Source organism: Coenobita brevimanus, chromosome 69 (assembly GCF_032717465.1).
Source record: "Coenobita brevimanus isolate Jiangsu-jjx chromosome 69, ASM3271746v2, whole genome shotgun sequence".
Classification (NCBI taxonomy): domain Eukaryota; kingdom Metazoa; phylum Arthropoda; class Malacostraca; order Decapoda; family Coenobitidae; genus Coenobita; species Coenobita brevimanus.
In genome coordinates this window covers 16,908,485-16,928,902 of record NC_137022.1, presented here as the reverse complement: position 1 = coordinate 16,928,902, position 20,418 = coordinate 16,908,485, and the positions used below count along the sequence as shown (strand labels likewise).

The window sequence follows — 20,418 nt, the reverse complement described above, 5'->3', positions numbered from 1 at the left end:
ATTTTCCTGGAGGACTTCAAGAGGTGTATCTATAAAGATGTAAGCCTATATCTTGATGAGAGAAGAATAGATAATTTGTCACATGCTGCAGTTTTAGCTGATGAATATGTTCTCACTCACAAGAGATATTCTAAAGAAAAAGGGAAAGCTGAGAGTAAGTACGTTGTCTCTACTCAGAGTACAGGTAACAGGAAAGAGAATAGAGATGATGTTTCTCAGGAAGTAAATACCACCTTCACCTCTAAGTTTCCGAAAAGTAAATGTACTTATTGTAGTAAGCTTGGTCATACTACGGAGAAATGTTTCAGGAGACAGCGTGATGTGAACAAAAAGGAGTCTTTAAATATTCAGTCAATTGGTCTAGTGTCCACCCTTGAGAGTTCCCAGAATTCTTTAACTGAGTTAACTGAACCTGCTTTGAGGGGTAACTTAAATTCTCATGATGGAGCTCCTCTTTTGAGCAGTAACGTGGGTGACACTCTCAAGAGTTCATGTGCTAATTTCCTGTCTGATGGTTTTGTCAATCCTCTGGACAGTAATAACAGGAAATCAGTTAAAATATATCGTGATACAGGTGCTTGCCAATCCCTTATGCTGACCAGTGTTCTAGGCTCTAATGTTAATTCCTCTGATGAAACTGTAATCTTACAAGGTGTAGGGAATAATTACTTCTCTGTCCCTCTGTGCACAGTGAATTTAGAGTCTGGTTTTGTTAATGGTTCCGTTATGGTTGGGTTGGTTGAGACACTCCCAATGTCAGGTGTAACTTTCTTACTTGGAAATGATATTGGTGGAAGTCAAGTGTGTCCAGCTCCTCAGTTGTCTAGTGAGCCAGTGGCTGCGACCCAGGATTGTGATGTCCCTGATGTGTTCCCTGCATGTGCTGTCACTACGGCTAAGTCTAAAGTTACTGGTGATTTAGAGGATAATGATGATGATGATGTTATCCTAGCTGACACTTTTCTTGCTAATTTGGACCACTCACCAGATGAGGCAGTACCGCGTAGTGTTGATAATTTGTCTCGTCAAGAGTTGGTTGAGTTGCAGGTTGCTGACCCTGAGTTGAAAGGTCTAGCTAACTCTGCTTACAGTGAAGAAGAGTCAGCCGGTGCTTCTACTTGTTATTATGTAAAGTCAGGAGTACTTATGAGGAAGAGGAGACCCCCAACAGCATCAGCCGACTGTGAATGGGAGGTTGTACATCAAGTTGTCATCCCTCGTGTTTGTAGGCAGGATATCATTAGAGTGGCTCATGATTCCAGTTTGGTAGGACACCTTGGAGTGAGGAAGACTGTGGCATGCATTTTGAAACACTTCTACTGGCCAGGTATCTTCAGGGATGTTTCCTGGTATTGTAAGTCTTGTCACACCTGTGGGGAAGTGTAATCAGACCGAAAAGGTTGCACCTCTAGTTCCCATTCCTCCTTTTGAGGCGCCTTTCACCCGTGTGTTGGTGGATATTGTGGGCCCTCTTCCTAAGACTTCTTCAGGATTTTCTTATGTGTTGACCCTGATTGATATGGCTACTCGTTATCCTGAAGCCATTCCACTTAGAAATATCTCATCAAAGAACGTGGTTAAGGAAATGCTAGGGTTCTTCACAAAGTTTGGTCTGCCCAAGGAGGTACAGTCAGACCGGGGAAGTAATTTCATGTCAAATGTTTTCAAGCAGTCTCTGAAAGAGTTGGGCATCACCCAGATCACGTCTTCAGCTTACCATCCCCAGACCCAAGGAGCGTTGGAGAGATATCATCAAACACTCAAATCGATGCTCAAGAAATACTGTTTGGAACATCAGAAAGACTGGGATAAAGGTCTTCCATTCGTTGTGTTTGCCGCAAGAGAATCTCCAAATGAATCACTGGGCTTCTCACCTTTTGAACTACTGTTTGGCCGAAGTAAGAGGACCCCTTAAGCTTCTCAAGGAATGCTGGCTGTCGGAGGAAGATGACGTCAACCTGCTGGAGTATGTGATGAAGTTCAAAGAACGGCTGTCCACTGCTTTACAGCTGGCGAGAGAGAATTTAGGAGCTGCTCAGGAGAAGATGAAGACTTGGTATGATAAGAAGTCCAGGTTACGCCACTTTCAGCCAGGAGATCAAGTTTTGATTCTGCTACCAGTACATGGGCAACCTCTTCAAGCCAAGTTTAGTGGTCCTTATTTCGTGGAGAAGAAACTCAGTGATGTCAACTATGTCATCGCCACACCAGATCATAGAAAGAACAAGCAACTATGTCACATCAACATGCTAAAGTTATATCACAGGCGGGACGAAAATAATCCAGTCTGCACTGTAGCTGTTCCACCCGAGTCTGCAAGTGAAGCTCTCCCATGCAGCATGAGCCTGAGTGATAGTTTGGGGAAGAATCCTGATATCATGAATGATCTCCAGACCAAGCTTTCTCATCTACCTCCCGAGGAAAGGCAGGAGTTTTCGGCATTACTGCAGGAGTACCCGCAAGTGTTCCGTGCCACTCCAGGAAGAACCACTGTGTTGATGCATGATGTCGAAGTTGGAGACGCAAAGCCAATTAAATTGCCTCCTTACCGTGTGAACCCAGTGAAAGTTCCTCTCATCCAGAAGGAGCTTGGCTACCTGTTGGACCATATGATGATTGAGCCCTGTCAGAGCGAGTGGAGTTCTCCTGTCACTCTGGTCCCTAAGCCAGGTGGGTCACAGCGGCTTTGTATCGACTACAGACGTGTTAATCAGATAACCAAAACAGACACTTACCCTCTCCCTCGTGTGGAAGATTGCATGGACAAGATCGGAAAGGCTAGGTACATAAGTAAATTTGATTTGTTAAAGGGATACTGGCAAGTACCTATGACTGAACGTGCTAGGGAGATCTCATGTTTTGTAACATTAGGAAAGACTTTTGCATGTTCTGTAATGCCATATACAGATTGTTTTAGAGTAATAAGAAATTTCCTTTGTAAATTTCTTTTTTCCTTGTGGGGAGGTGTTACATAGCCTATGATTTCATCATCCTTTGTGTAATTTTAACTCACAGTATGCTGCATGTTTGATCACGAGCGTGTTCTGCCTCAGTTCCCCCCTTCTACCGTTATAGTAGAGTAAGTCGTCATTTCTGGACTTCAGAGTAGGATTGTCAACTCTTTGTCCCCATGGCTTCATTTGCGCGTCCTTCTTACAAGTTGTATCAAGCTCTGCCGGCCCCTATATAATGAGCTCAGTCTCTGCATCATTGCCACTTAGATCTGCTCCTCATTTTGTTCACATCTCTGTCCTCCCCTGTTCAGTTATTATTATTGTGAATTTCTCAGGAAGTCTCCAACCATCTAGCAGCTGTGTGATTTGAGTATAAGTGTTATTGCATTTTGTTCTTGTACTGTGTAGCATAAGGTTAATTCTTAGGCCTGGAAAGTTTTTGTAAATTGTGTAGAATTCATTTTGTCAGCCAGTGGTAATAATAGTTTGTATCTGTAATTATTTATCTTGCATTAACTGAGCATTACCCAGTGTTTTCATTTCATCAGGGCTGACTTAGATAAATTTACTCATGCTAATTTCATGTTAATAGAGGCTATTGCAGTTAACCATATATTTAACCTGTTTTTGCCATTACATTATCCTTATGAGTCCTGAATGTTTTATTGTTAGTTTGAGCATTAAACTTTAACTTGTAATTTTACCTAACTCTCTTGTTTTGAACCTGGAACTTTACGGGACAGTAGTGATTTTTTTAGTATTCTCACTTAAAGTGTACATTATTTCTCTGTTCCGTAACAATGTTGAAACAACAGTCATAGCAAGTGCATTCACTATGTAAATATACGCAAACATTACGCTAAATACAATCGTAAGGGCTGTAAATATGTGATAACAGTTATACAAAGTGGAAACTAGTATAATGTTATTGGAAAAGTATTATGCAAGTTGAAAAAATGAAATGTATGCTGAAACAACAATGTTAGCAAATCATCACTGATCATTTGAGGCGATTTCACCAGGTTTGCCCAATGGAACGATCTTTATTTCACCTCTATTTTTGTATAAAAACCAATATACTCTTTTACTACGTGTTTTTTTTGTTAGTAATAAATAAATATCTACAAATTGTGAATGGTTTCCCATACTAAGCCCTACCATAGAAAACATGACGGCTGCAGAACCCCCCCATAGAACACAGTACCAGATGTACTGTACCTGTGTAGGCCACTTATAGACCCAGGTGACCACTTTCTTGGTGATTTTCCATTGTTTCTCACCAAAAGTGGAGGTTTGAGCCCAAAAAAAAAAATTTCCATAATCTGCCGGGATTGGAGGGGGTCAGTGGTGGAAAATCTGCCGGGACGCGGCTGGTTAACGTATCTTGCAATGTCTCTGCTGTTTCTGAGACTAGGACAATGCCATTTGCAAATCTTTAATTGTTCAGGCTTTTTCCACTGATGTTTATTCCTTTGTTTTCCCAGTCTATCTTTCTGAAAATACTTTCTAGGCATGCTGTAAATAATTTTGGTGAAATTGTATCTCCCAGACCCACACCCTTCTCATTCTTAATTTTTTCAGAGCCTTTATGAAATTTATGTGTAGCAGTTTCCTCTATATAAATGTTTTCAAACAGTTACAATGTTCTAATTTACTCCTTATCTCCGCAATGAATTAATAATTGCTATGTGCCCAACTGAGTCGAAAGCCTTTTCGTTATCAACAGAGCCTAAGCATAGTGGCTTATCATATTCTATTGTTTTCTCAGTTAGCTGAATCATAGTGTGTTATATGATCGGTAGTCGAATTCCCGCTTCCGAATCCTGCCAGTTCACTAGGTTGGTTTTCTTCCAAATTTGTTTTTATTCTGTTCTTAGGACTTTAGTGAAGTTTGTAAATAACTGATAATAAGATAATTGGTCGGTAGTTACTAAGATCTTAAAGGGTGGCCATTTTTCTAAAGTATAATAACAGTTGCAGTACACCATGTTTTGGGAATATTCATTTTTATCACCATCATCATCATCCAGACCTCCTTTCCCATCCTTGGACAGGGTGAGGAGGAGCAATGTCCAGACAACCAACGTTTGGCCAATTCAAAGAGCAATGCTTCCATTCACCTGTCATCCAAGCCCTCGAAATACTAGCTACATCTGATAGGCCAAAGAAATTACCCTACGTTTTGTAGCTTCACATATTCATATCTGATATAACCTGTCCGAACTCTGTCACGTAAAAAAGCTGTGCCAAATCCCTGGTCATTAACTTTTTCTCACAAAATTCTTCCAGCCAGCTTGATCTTTTGTCAGTCCCCTAGCCTAACCTACTTCCCGACCTCTCTTCCTCACACACTCGTCCACCATATCCCTCCACCGTTTTCTTGGCTACCTCGCCTCCTCCCTCCTTCAAATTTGCTCAAATAAACCTTTTTCACCACTCTATTGTCATCCATTCTCTCTGCATGAATATACCGTCACAGTACACTGTCTTCGATTCTTGTGTCCACAGCCTTCCTCACTCCGCATTTTTCACAGATCAAATTATTCCGTATCCTATCATCTCTCTGTACTTAACATACTTTCCTCAGCAGTCCCATCTCCACAACTTTAACTCTTGTCATTTCCATGCCACTCCATAGTCTCACATCCGTATGTTAAAGTTGACACTAAAACTCCATCGTGTAAGCCTTGTGCAGCTGCAACATTCAAGACTCTGTTTCTAATCAAGGCCTACATAGCACCATCTACTTTCCTTCCTTGTGTCGGCCTGCTTTCCACTTCTTTTGCACATTTTCCTCTCTTTTTTCTATCACTGTACCCAGGTATTTGAACTCTCACCAGTTCCGGTCTCTCTCTATTCACAGTAACATCACTCTGGGAGTCACCTTCTCTCAATAACCATCACTTTACTCTTTTCTACATTTGCCCTCAAAGCACGACGCTCACAGACATCTACACAACTCTGCATTAGTCTACCAAGCTCTTCTCCGGTATTTGCAAGTAGCACTGCATCATCACCATACAACTAATTTGAGATATTTCATCCACCACCATTAAATACCAAAGCCATCCCTCTCTCCATTACTCGTGTTTTTACTTCTCTCATCACTCCATCCATATATATATTGAACAACCAAGGGGACATCCCACAACCTTGTCGCACGTCCGCACTGATCGTGAAGCAGTCACTTATATTCCCCATTTACTCTTACACATGCCTTACTACCATTATAAAAACTCTTGGCGGCACTAACAGCTTACCTTCTACATCGTACAAGCGCTAAACTTTCCACAATCCTTCTCTGTCTACTTTGTAGTATGCTTTTTTTCAGATCCATAAAGGCTTGTGAGGACTCACAAGCTGTCTCCACTATCTGTCTCACAGCAATTATTTGATCCACACAGCCTCTTCCACTCCTAAAGCCACCCTGTTCATCACGCACTAGGACTTCTGATATCTAATTTACTTTCTCTATGATAATTCTTCCATATACCTTCCTTGCAGCACTCAAGAGCCTAATGCCACGATAATTCTTGCACTCACTTCGCTCACCTTTATTTTTGTACGGGGGTACAATCACTGCCTTTTTGTACTCTACTGGCACAGTTTCACTCATCCATGTCTTTTTACATTATTTCCTACAAGCACTTAGTTCTTCTCTCTCCGCAACTCTTACTCATCCCTGCATACACCCCAGCTGCTTTCCCATTTTTCAGCCACATCACAGCGTTCTTCACCTCTGCGAGTGTCACGTTTCCTGGCACTGCATTCCTTCTCTGTACACCCCCAAACCAATCATGTTAACATTCGCTTTGCTCTCTCCATTCCACTCATCAGACTTTCAAAATATTCTTTCCATCTGGTCCTTAGTTCATACCCATGGGTTAATAATCTACCACTTACATCCTTCACACTTTCAAATTTCTTTCCATTGTCACTTTCATTTCCGCACGTCTTTCCAAAACAACTTCCTATTTTCAGAGTAATTTGCATTCATTTTTCTTCCAAGATCAACATTTACCTCCTTTTTTCTCTTCAGTAGTCTTTTTACGTGCTTCTTGCTCTCAGTATCTTCATTTCTTATTTCAGTTGAACCCCTGTCCTATATCCACTCTATCCACTTCTTCCTCTTTTCCTCCACTACTCTCTCCACTAATCTTCATCCAACCATGCCGTATCTTTCTTCTTTGTTGTTACTCTTGCTACACCACACACCGCTTTAGCATTCCTAAGCAATCCCCATATGCATTCCACAAGCTGTCCATGGCCATATCCTTCCAGTTCACCGATTCAAACTCCTCCCCTACTTTGGCCTTGTATTCATGTGTCATTTCTTTGATCCTCAACTTCTCGACTTTCAATCTCTGTGACTCACTGTTTCTCTCTCTGTTGGTCCACCTCACTCCTCTCAGTTTCATCTCGCACACCAAAATCATATGATCTTACAAAGCTCCACATCGTCTTCTCTCTGCCCTCGTGTCAGCAACATTTCTTATTTATACACCGAGTAAATAAGTGGGCGAGTCTGTTTTGTACTTCTACTCCCGTATCCGACAGTAAATCTGCTACTGTAGCACCTTCTCCTGGGGCCTTCCCTCTTTTCATATTTTAGGTGAAATGTTTACTTCGTCTGGTGTTGCCTCAGGTATTTCACTTGTGTCAACTGAAGAGTTAGCTACCGGTACTGTCGTCGTTAATGAATACAGTTCTTTGTAACATTCTTCAACTCACTTCGCCATCTCATCTCTGCATTGTATGACTTCACCGTTTTTGTTTCATTGATATAATTTGTTGCTTTCCTAATGCCATTTTACCTCGGACCTGTTTCAGACTTTTTCCATATTTGATGGTTTCTTTGATCTGATCCATGTTTCTCTTTTTTCATCTGTCCGATTCTTGTTGATAGCCTTTTCTAATTCCACCAGTTCTGTTTTATTTTTCTTTGTTTTTACTTTTATTTCAGTTCTTCTTTTCATGACCTTGAGTGTCTTTTCTGGATACTTCTTGGCTTTGGTTGCATTAGCTTTCCCTGCCACCTCCGCTGATTCTCTAAGCACTTTTGTTAAGTCTATCATTCCACTCATCAATGTCATACTCAGCATAACTTATTATTACTGTACAGTGCCCGCAATTTCTTCACTGACTAGCAGTTAGTTATAATTTACATGAGACATATGCGCTCTCAGCTGGAATATTGCTCACCCTTGTGGAAAGGATGTGGAGAGGTTGCACTAAAACAACTGGACAAAATTCAGAACAAAGCTATTAAAACTATTAATAACCCTGCTACTACAGGTGAACTACCTCCCCTACAAGTTTGAAGGAATGTTACCTCCCTAGCACTATATTACAGATACTTATATGGCAAATGCTTAGACGAAGTTGCAGCCTTTGTGCCACATCTCCACACCTTCCCCTGCGCAGCACGGGCATCTGGTAGCGCTTATGACCTGACTGTCTCACTGCCATACTGCAGAACTTCTGCCTATCAGAATTCTTTTATTACCCGAACTGCATCTCTTTGGAACTCGCTTCCCCAGAGTGCTTTCCCCTCAAACTTCAACCTACGGCTGTTCAAGCCCAACTGTTGCAGATTTTTTATGAATGGAAAACACCTGTAATCTGTTGTATGGATTATTTTTTTATTTTGTTTTCCTTGCTCTTCCGTTATTGTAAAATAAAAATAGAGCCTGAAATCTGTCCATTATTTCTAACTGAAAGGCTGCTTTGTTTTCACTACTTTTATTGGGCATATCTTTTCATTCCCCCCCTCCTCCCCTGTGGCTGAGGGGACACATTCTGGCCGCACTATGCGATGGTGCTGCCACTCTGCGGCCAGGTTGTGTTTGGAAGAATTCTGCCACCGTATTCCCTGCTTGCCGTAAGAGGTGACTAAATGGGATGGGGTGAGGGGACTACGGACTCTGTCTTACAAAGTACAAAAGAAAGCAAACAGCAGCAGACCTATTGGTCCTATCGAGGCTGTTTGTTACAGAGTAGACTATGACTACGAGATCTAACTCTACATGTTGAAGGATAAGGATAGTAAAGTAAGAAGGCTTCCCCCACCTCCAAACCCTCCAGTTAAAACTGGTAAGAAAAATTGAGAAAAACCACCATGCAGCATGGGAAAACTGACATGGAAATTTCATAGGAAAGACTGAAAACGAAAAGCTACATTCTGTAATACTTTGTAAGATACCGGTAAGAATAACCTGAAAGAGAAAGCATCAAAGAAAAATGAATAATTGAATAAATAAATAATGCATGACACTATGTACGAATATGCTGAGTTAATAGGGCGTCTGCAGACACAGAGTGGAAATTGCACAGTGCACAGTGTGGATCATCAGGGATGGTGCAGCAGCCTTGCCTGGCGCTATTAAGGTAGGCAGCAGTCAATCAGGTGCCAGCTCCGTTCATTCCATTGAGACTAGGAACTTTCCCATGTGTGGCAAGCACACAAGTCACCTCCTAAAGCAGTGACCCCTGGTGTAGTAAAAAAATTCCCAATGATGGTCACAACTAACAGGGACCCTCAGTGATCCACAGCCCATCACAGGTGGAAAGTATGAGTAGTGACCGGTAACTCAGGGCTATCTGTGCATATCCTAGTGTGTGCATTTACTATATTTGCATTTAATAAATTGATCCATGCTCTAAAAAAATAAAATAAATACAATAAAATAAAAAATTATACATACACCTGTGTTTTATTCACAAGTAAACATATTAAGCTGGGGGTTAGACGATAGATTCTTATCCAGGCGACCTTTAAACGTCAGTACTGTATTATAATTTACTACATTGGAGGGCAATTTATTCCATATTTTTACTACTCTATTATAGAAGAAATGCTTAGCTTCATGCGACTGGAATCTTTTGCCAATTATTCTATGCCCATTACCTCTAATATAATTCGAGTGATCAGCTGTGAAGTATTTATCAACAGCCATGTTATCATGCCCTTTGAATATTTTGAATCCTGAATTAGATCTCCTCGTAACCTCCGTTTAGTTAGGGTAAATAGATTCAGTGCTTCTAAACGTTCCTCGTACGGTTTATTTCTCATTCTAGGTGTCATCTTTGTCATCCTTTGCTGCACTCTTTCAAGCTTTTCCATATCCTTTTTATAATACGCTGACCAAATTCCTTAGTATTCCCGCACTCCAAGGGCGGGCATACTAAGGAATTATACAAAACTAGGATGATATTATCGGATTTATATTCAAATACTCTACCTATGAATCCAATCAATTTATTGGCTTTTTTCACAGCTTCTGTGCATTGTTTGCTTGGTTTCAAATCGTTTGTTATTATAACTCCTAAATCTTTTTCATGGTTTACCCTATCAAGTTGGACATTATTCATGCTATAACTTACATTCTTACCTCCAATGCTTAGCACTTTGCATTTATTAATACTGAAATCCATTTGCCAGACATAGGCCCAGTTAAACAGTCGATCAAGATCTCTCTGAACAGCCTGCCTTTGCAGTGCTATATCTGCTCTGTTACGTATTTTAGTATCGCCAGCAAATTTTGAAATTTTACAACATAATCCTTCATCAATATCATTTATATATATTAAGAAAAGAATAGGACCTAACACTGAACCCTGCGGCACTCCACTTGTAACGTTTATCTAGTCTGACTCTTTTCCGTTTATTACAACTTTGCTTTCTTCCGGTGAGCCAATCTCCTACCCACCCGAGAACACTGCCTCTGAAACCATGTGTCTTTAGCTTCTGAAGCAGTCTTTTGTGTGGAACTTTGTCAAAAGCCTTTTGAAAATCAAGGTAAACAACATCAACAGATTTAGTGTCGTCATACATACTCAGTATATCATTGAAAAAGTCCAGCAGATTCGTGAGGCACGAGCGATTATTACGAAAACCATGTTGCAAATCTTCGATGAGATTGTTTGATTTTAAGTGTTTCACAAACTTGTCTCTGATAATAGTTTCAAGCAATTTGCAAATCACCGATGTTAAACTAATTGGGTAGTAATTTTCTGGCTGTGCTCTGTTGCCTTTTTTAAATATTGGGGTTACGAAAGTTTCCATTCATGTGAAACCTTACTGCTCTTAGGTGATAAGTTAAAAAGTTCAGGTAAAAGCTTTGATATTTCATTCTGTAGTTCCTTCAAGACACGTGGAGATATTTTGTCTGGTCCCGGTGTTTTATTCTCTTTTAATTTGCTAATTGCAAGTAGTACATCGCGATCACTAACTGTAATGTCAGTGATTATGTTGTCCTCCTCTATAGGAATGGGGGACACAGCAGAAATTGTATGTATATTTTCTGTTGTAAATACTGATGCGAAGAAAGTAGTAAGAATTTTCTCCATCATAGTTTCATCATCACTGTGCTCTTCGTTATCTGTGATTAAGGGACAGATGTCGGAGTTAGTACCTTTTTGCTTCTTATGTGCCTCAAGGTTGTTCTTACTGCATTTAATTAATGTTTTGGGTTTCCGTCGAATGGCATCGTATTTATTTTTATCACTTTGACTCTTTGTGGCATTATAATTTTTATATGCAAAATTTTTTGCTTCCAATGTTTAACGTCGGAGTTCCACCATTTGGGTTTAGAATTTTTGGCAGACCTTCTGTTGCGCATTGGAATACATAACCTGACAACACTGTTCAGAGTTTCTGTAAAATAATTCCACGCATAATTATATATTTAAAGTTTCGGCAATAGGATGCGAGTCACCTGCACCAGCAATTGACTTTAATTTCTTAAAATTTTCCCTCTTAAAATCAGGCACTATCTCGCAACTGACCCTGACACTGTCTTCACCGATTTTAATGTTAAAGGTAACTGTGTGATGATCACTTGTACTAAATTCTTCTCCTACAGTAACATTACTCACTACGTTTTCTGATGTGGCTAAGACAAGATCTATCCACGTGTTGGATAATTTACAAATTGATACAAAGAACTATCCCGCAAGTTTGTTTATAGGTCTAACCCTGTGTGTGAGGATAGAGCTTCTCCCCATTTTGGAACTGGTAAATTAAAATCACCAAATATTACAGCACTTTGTATACAAAATATTTCAGCAATTTAATTGCAGATTTCATTATCGATGTTCAGTGGCTGACCAGGTGGACGATAAAATAACCCAAGTGTGATTTTATGATAAGATTCATTTCTAAACTTAGTATAAATAATGCCAATGTTTTCAATACAAGGCTTGGTAATTACGACTGGATGAAATCCTGGTTTAATATATAACAACACACCGCCCCCTGCTCGATTCTTCCTTTCACTACCGAAAATGTGATAGCCTTGTAATTTAAACTCTGCCAGAAAATCTCTTTGCTCAGTCAATCAATCAATCAATCATTTCCTGTGGCACCCTCGGGGATGCATAGGGCCTCGATGAACTCACACCACCACATCCAATCTTGTGCTAACTCCTCAAGATCTCCCCAACACTCATCTCCAGCTTCCCGTCTCATTGTCCTCACCCACGTCTCTTTTGGCCTTCCTCTACCTCTCCTACCAAGTGCCATCCACCCTGGTGTACCTCGTACTATTCCCTGTCTCCTATACACATGTCCTAGCCACTTCCATCGTGAGAATCTAACATATTCATCGATCGGCTGCACTCCCGTTATTTCTCTAATTCTACTATTTGGTATCCTTTCCCACCACTTAACTCCTAATATTCTTCTAAGTGCTTTATTTTCAAACACCAAGAATTTATTTTCCATAGTCACTGTGCTGTACCAAGACTCGTGTCCATAAATTAAGATACTCCTAACCATTACCTTATAAAGTTTGATTTTTGTATGCACAGAGAAATTGTTATTATTCCAAATATTTTTAAGCATTCCCATTGCCTGATTAGCCTTCTTTAACCTTTCCTCGAATTCAAAGTTCAAAGAACCATCCTTGGCTAAATAAGTACCTAAATATTTAAACCTATCAACTTGCTTTACAACCATACCTCCAATTACACATTCCTGCGCATTTTCCATATTCATATTGATTATTTCAGTTTTTCCACAATTAATAACCAAACCCACCTTGCGACTTTCACTCACCAAACAGTCCAACACTCTCTGCATCTCTTCTGGCCCATCACAAATCAAAACTATATCATCTGCATAATCTAAATCCAAAAGTTTCCTGTTCTCTCCCAAAAGTATACCTGCACCGGTTTCTGTTCCAACGCGTTTCATAATGTAATCAATGACCAATATAAATAGTAAAGGCGATAGAACACCACCTTGAATTACTCCGGACTTGACTTCAAACGAATCACTCAGACAACCATCAACCATCACTTTACAAAATGTGTCCTCATGCATGTTCATAATGACCCTCACAAACTCCTCTGGTATTCCATAATGTCTCATGATCTTCCCCATAGTCTCTCTCGAAACACTATCAAAAGCCTTTTCAAAATCAACAAAACAAAGACTTAACGGTACTCTCATTTCATTAACTTGCTGCATCAAATGCCTAACTATAAAGATCTGATCATTGCAACCACGTCCCTTTCTAAAACCAGCCTGTTCATCCCTCAGAATACCCTCAACCACTGGCTCCAACCTATTTAACAACACTCTACTGAAAACTTTCAAAGCTATCGGTGACAAAGAGATTCCCCTCCAATTACCACATTCACTCAGGTCTCCCTTCTTCGGAACTTTAACAATTACACCATTCTTCCAAACTGATGGTAGTAACCCCGTCACCCATATCTTATTGAATAGCTTGGTCAAGATCATTATTAATCTATCCCCCTCCACTTTAAACATTTCCGGAAATAAACCATCCTCCCCTGGTGCCTTATTATTCTTTAACTGTTTTACTGCTTTCTCCACTTCTGCAAGCCTCAACTCTCCTGTTTCTATATTTAAATCTTCCTGAGCAGACGGTATATCCTCTTCTGGTGGTATTGGTCTATTAAGAACTGTCTCAAAATGCTCTTTCCATCTATTTTTAATATCTCCATCTTTGGTCAATAAATTTCGTTCCCTGTCTCTAACTGGTATTTCCTTGCGTTTACCTGCATTACCACTCAGTTCTCTAATCGATTCATATGCTATTCTTTGACTCTGTCCATCATTTTTGTTTATTAAGATTTCAGTCTCTGCAACCTTTTCATCCACAAATCTTCTTTTATCTCTCCTAGCTAACCTTCTTACTTCTGAATTCAAACTCCAGTACGCAGCTCTTGCTAATTCAATCTCTTGTTCATCAACGCATTGCATCTCACTCCTCAATTTAGCCTCACCTCTCTTTTTTATCATATCCTACGTTTCCTCTGATATCCATTTCTTTCTCCTGAAGCTATGTCTCCTTCCAATCGTACATTCAGCAGTCTCATGCAAAACTTTGTTCACATCCTCCCACATCTCATCTACACTTCTCTCCCCCTCTTCCAACGTTTCCAACACCAAAAACCTATTTCTGCATTCTAATCTGAATTCCTCCTTTTCTTCTCCTTCCCTTCTAAGCTTAACAATATCGTATCTACCAACACCAGATTTTTCCTTCTTCTGATTTTTAAGTTTAAACCTTATTTTTGCAATGCTGAGTTGATGGTCACTACCAATATCCGCTCCCCGTTTAACATGAACATCTAGCAGAGAACTTCTATGCCTCCTACTGATAGCGATGTGATCAATCTGATTTTTATATTTTCCACACGGCGACACCCAAGTTGTCTTGTGTATATTGCAATGCTGAAAGAGTGTGCCCCCGATGACTAAGTCATTTGCTAGACAGAAGCTTCCAAACCTCACTCCATTTTCACTCATCCTACTACCAACTCCCATCTTACCCATACATGCCTCAAATCCCTCATTTGAACAGCCCATTACTGCATTAAAGTCTCCAACGCAGATCAAAACATCATGTCTAGGTACCCTTCCTACTCCTTCTTGCAACTTTTCATAAAATGTGTCTTTCCTTTCATCGAGTGCATCATTAGTAGGTGCATAACACACAAACAGACTGATGTTGCCATGATTTGATTTAAACCGTGCGTATAACAATCGCTCATCTATAGGATCACATTCACATAAAGCCTTATTTGCCTTACAACCCAGCAACAATCCTACTCCCTGATAATGCATTCCGTCCTGTCGACCAGATATCAATAAACGTATACCATCCTCCAAATCCAACTTATCGACTCCAGTTAATCTAGTTTCTGTCAGAGCACAAATATCAAGTCCGTAATTTTGAAAAACCTTCACTAACTCATCGATTTTACCGTCATGATTTAGCGTTCTCACATTCCAGTTACCAATTTTAATTGTATTTTTTGCATTGACAAAGGAATTAGATTGTAATTGAGGCAACCGTGAGATTCTTAGCACCCCCTGCCCATTTAAGGGCTGCACGGGACTGGGGGCCATTATTGTTCTTTCAGAGTCCATCAAGGTTTCTTTGGCTAACTTCCTGAACACCTCGCCATTGTGTTGCAGTCGCAGTAGGCAGCTAACTTGCCTGATTGCCCACACCCGAAAGACCCAGCTATGCTGTAGCCAGTCACGTGCCGGCATGCTTCCCAGCCATTTCACTCTCAAGGAGTTCCTCTGCCTGAGAAAGCAACCACCCCCCTGCTCCCGAGGGCTTTTGATCCGTGTAGGTAGAGGGCGATCACTCCCTCACTAGCCATATACAGTGTATATACAGTGTATAGGCTACACTTTGCTCAGTATTTAGGCATTATTCTGTTATATCAATTACGTCATAATCTTCAGTAAAGACAAGGGCCTCTAAATCAGAAAATTTATTTTACATAGACTACGCGCATTTACAAGAAGAGCTTTAACGTGTTTTCCTTTCCGATGCGGGAAGCTTCCAATACTTATTGATTCATTGGATTGTATGACATCTAAATTTGCCTCCCTTGATGCTTGTTTTTTCTCCAGAAAAACTTACTGTGTCACTAAGCAAACGACGGAGACAGGCAAAAGCAATGGCATTCAAGTGTTGTTCATTTGTATTTTTAGTTCCTATAATAAGACAGGAGATAGAAAGGGAAGGGGGATAGAGTTATCCCCGAACCCTGAAGGTTGGGTCTATGAATGTGCGTGGATATACATGATTGAGGCTAAAAGTGAGGAGATTGGGAGAAAGTTTGTGAGAAGAAAGTTGGATACGTTAGCTCTGAGTGAAGCAAAGATGACAGAGAAAGGTGAATCGAAATTTGGAAGTGTGACTGGAAGAACAGCAGAGGTTGATAGGGGAAGAGCAAGAGGAGTGGCCTTGTTCGTGAGCCTGGAGTGCAACAGTGTGCGACTGAATGGAGGGCAGTGTCATCGAGACCAATGTGGGTGAATGTGAAATTTGGACGTGGAATGTGGGTATTTGTGAGCACATATGAGCCTGATAGAGAAAGTGATGAAGAAAGGGAGTCTTTCTGGAATGATGTTGAGTGTCTGCAGTTTTGGAGCAAATGTGAATGTGATAATGATGGGAGATCTGAATGCTACAGTGGGAAATGTAGCAGTTAGAGGTGTTGTTGGTATGCATGGTGTCCCTGGAAGAAATGATAATGGGGAAAGAATGATAGGGATGTGTGCTGAGGAGGAGTTGATGATTGGAAATACCTTGTTTGAGAAGAACGATATTAATATAAATATATATGGGTGAGACAGGAGGTTGAAAGGGTTGTTGATAGATCATTGATGGACTAGCTGGTTCTGTTAATGAATATAAGAGGATGATGTTGAATATGAGAGTTTTGAGAGGGGAGGGCGGAGGTATGCCTGATCATTATCACGTGGAGGGAAAGTTTAGAGTAGGTATGAGGTGGGTTAGAGCTAGGAGAGTTAGGTATGGCAGGGAGGTTTTGAAGGTGAGTTGGACAAAAGAGAGAAACTGACAGAGTATCAGGAGCAGCTGAAAGATGAGTAGAGAACAGTGAAAGATGGTGTGGAGGAGGAATGGCAGTTGTTTAAGAGTGCTGTGATGAGGTATGAGGAAGAAATGTATGATGTGAGACGAGAGGGTGGTGGTGTAAAAAAGGGAAGTGAATGATAGTGCGAGGAAGTAAGTATGGCTGTAGCTGAGAAGAGACGTGCATATGATGTGTGGCTGCAAAGAAAGGATGAGGTGTCATATGAGAGGTATAATGAAAAGAGGAATAGGATGAGAAAGAAAGTGTGTTGCTAAAGTGGCAGCAGATGAAAAGCCGGGTATGCGGTTGACTGAGAATTTTCAATAACGTAAGAAAATGTTTTGTAAGGAAGTGAAAAGGATGCGAAAGGGAGAGTCTGGGAAGGAAGAGCGAGTCAGAGCAGAGGATGGAAGGGTGTTAACTGAGATGGATGCAGTAAGGAAGCGATGGGCATATATTTTGAAAAACTGTTAAATGTTGAGGAGGAAAGGGAAGCTGAGATTGTGGCAGATGGAAGGGAGCAAGGAATAAATGTGTTGGGAGAGTTGAATGATTCTTTAATTACGGTGGAGGAAGTACAGGAGGTAGTAAAGGAGATGAAAGCAGGGAAAGCTGAAGGTATGGATGGCTGTCCTGTGAAATGTTTCAATGGTGGTGGAGCGACTTTTGCTGAATGTGTGTTTTGTGAGCAGTATGGTGCCAATTGACTGGGCAAGTGCGTGTGTGGTTCCGTTGTATAAAGTTAACGGTGATAAGTATGAATGTTCTAGTTGTAGGGGTATATACCTTTTGAGTATTGTGTATAAGGTGCATAGCAGTGTTGATTTAGAGAGTGTACAGGGGGAGTGATTGGTCATGCGCAGTGTGATTTTAGGAGAGGGAGGGGATGCATGGATCAGGTGTTTGCTGTTAGGCGGATGTGTGAAATGTATTTGAAGAAAGGTACGGACGTGTTTTGGGCGTTCATGGATTTAGAGAAAGTATAAGACAGAATTAATAGGGAGACTTTGTGAACTGTTTTGAGATTGTACGAACTAGGTGGCAGGTTGTTAAAAGGAGTGAAAAGTTTTTATGCAAATAGTACAGCGTGTGTAAGAGTGAGAAATCCTGAGGGTGACTTGTGTCCTGTGAGATTGTGGCTGCGGCAGGAATGTGTAGTTTAGCACTGGTTGTTTAATATTAATATGGATGGTGTTGTAAGGGAGGTGAATGCTAGAGTGTTAGGTAGAGGTTAGAGTCTGATGAATGCTGATGGTAGAGTGTGTAATCTGAGTCAGTTTCTGTTTGCAGATGATACTACACTGGTGGCTGATTCTGAGGAGAGATTGAAACAGCTGGTAGAGGAGTTTGGAAGGGTGTGTGAAAGGAGGAAATTGAGAGTGAATGAGAATAAGGCCAAAGTGATGAACAGAATGAGGCTGGTAGATGGTAGGAGGATGAATGTAGTTCTGAATGGTGAGTCGCTTGAGGAGGTTGAGTATTTTCAGTATTTAGGGTCACAAATTGCTGTGGATGGAAGAATAGATGTAGAGGTGGAGTTTAAAATGAATGAAGTAGGGCAGGTGCTGGGACGAATGAAACAAATGTTTAGATGTCGTTCGCTTAAAATGTATGTAAAGAGAAGGCTGTATGTGGGAGCAGTAGTACCGACTGCATTATATGGGGCTGAAACATGGAATATGGGAGTAGCAGAGAGGAAGGGATTGAATGTCATGGAGATGAGGTGTCTGAGGAATATGTTGTGGAGTGACGTGTATTGATCAAGTGAGAAATGATGAAGTGAGAAGGAGAAATGAAGGAATGCGAGAGATGGGAGATCGTGTTAAGCAGAGTGTTGCAGTGGTTTGGGCATATGGAGAGAATGGATGGAGAGCGACTGGTGAAAAAGATAACTGGATCTGATGCGAGAGGTGTAAGGCTGAGAGGAAGACCACGAATAGGATGGGTGGACAGTGTGAAGAGAGCGTTAGATGCGAGACGGATGTCTGTAGAGCAAGGAAGAGTCGCTGCACATGGGAGGGATGAATGGAGCGATACTGTGAATGCATGAACGGTGACGCGGCCCCGACAGAATGTTCTCCAGCATCTGGTCTGATCAGCTGATCGGGTCAGGTGCGGGGAAGGGAATGGGTTATGATGTGGCGGGGGTAAACCAGCACTGCTGTCGAACCCTGCTGCGAATGTCGTTGGACTGCACGGCGTAGTTCACCCTCGTGCAGTGTGGTGCGGTGAGGAGCGGTCCCTTCTCCCCTTCCCCCTCCTCCTTTCTCTCCCTCTCTCGTACCGCACATAAATACATACATATCCATTTACTCACGTAATCACGTACAAACTCAAGTACAAATGTATGCCAAAACGAATTAAGTTATTTACGTACTTACGCAGGTAATCACGTTCGTACGTACGTACACAGATACATGTAGGCCTATGTAAGAACGTACATGGGTGCATCCATTGGCATGTACTGTGCATGTGCATATATAAACAGATGCGTACATAATTGCGGAAGTGGATGTGTACGTAAGTACATACATAGATGCGTAAGTAAGAATGTACACAGGTTCGTACATAAGTTTTCTTTTTTATAAATAACAGAACGGAGGAAGGAAAAACAAATGAGTAAAAAAAAAAAGTAATCCATACACCAGATTACCGGCGTCCTCTGTTCATAAAATATCTGTAACAGTTAGACTTGAACAGTTGTGGGTTGAAATTTGGAGGGAAACAACTCAGGGGAAGCGAGTTCCAGGGAGATGCAGTTCGGGGAATGAAGGAATTCTGATAGGCAGAAGTTCTGTAATATGGTTGAGTGACATTCCAGTCATGAGCGCTACCAGATGTCCGTGTAGCACGAGGGAAGGCATGGAGAGGTGGCACTATGGACGCAACTTCGTCTGAGCATTTGTCAAAAAAATATCTGTAAAATAATGCAAGGGAGGCAACATTCCTTCTTACTTGCAGGGGAGGTAGTTTATATGTAATGGGAGGGTTGTTAATGATTCTAACAGCTTTGTTCTGAATTTTGTCTAGTTGTCTTAATGCAACCTCTCCACAACCATTCCACAAGGGTGAGCAATATTCAAGCTGAGAGCACACATGACTCTTATAAATTTTAGCAAACTGCTCATCGACGAAGAAGTTACGAACTCTGTACAATAATCCAAGTTTCTTTGAGGCGGTTTTAGCAAGTGATCTGACATGACAGGTCCAGCTGAGGGCACTGTTAAGTGTGAAGCCAAGAATTTCAATACTTTTGGAGATGGGAATATTAGTAGCACTGAAAGTAATGTACGAATCTGGCAATATCTGTCTATTAGTAAACTATAAATATTTAGTTTTACTAGCATTACAAGATACAAGGTTGTTTTGTCCCCATTCACTGATTGTAGATAGATTTTGATTTATGGAGATGGCTTGTTCTGAGTTGAGAGGTGGAGATATTAGACTTTGTAAATGGATGTCTGAGTGTGAATGAACTATGTAGTGTTGAATCATCTGCATATGAGTGAATGGAATTGTGGGTGACAGATAAGAGATCATTAATATGAACCAGAACTGATCCCTGCGGCACGCCGGCGTTAATTGAGGG

General features: G+C 40.9%; 1 protein-coding gene across 1 annotated transcript in view; it reads right to left on the bottom strand.

The window, feature by feature from the left end:
* LOC145406143 (UDP-glucosyltransferase 2-like) overlaps positions 1-20,418 on the bottom strand; it is a 137,518-nt gene that overhangs the window by 43,829 nt on the left and 73,271 nt on the right. The gene's annotated exons all lie outside the window — the stretch shown is intronic.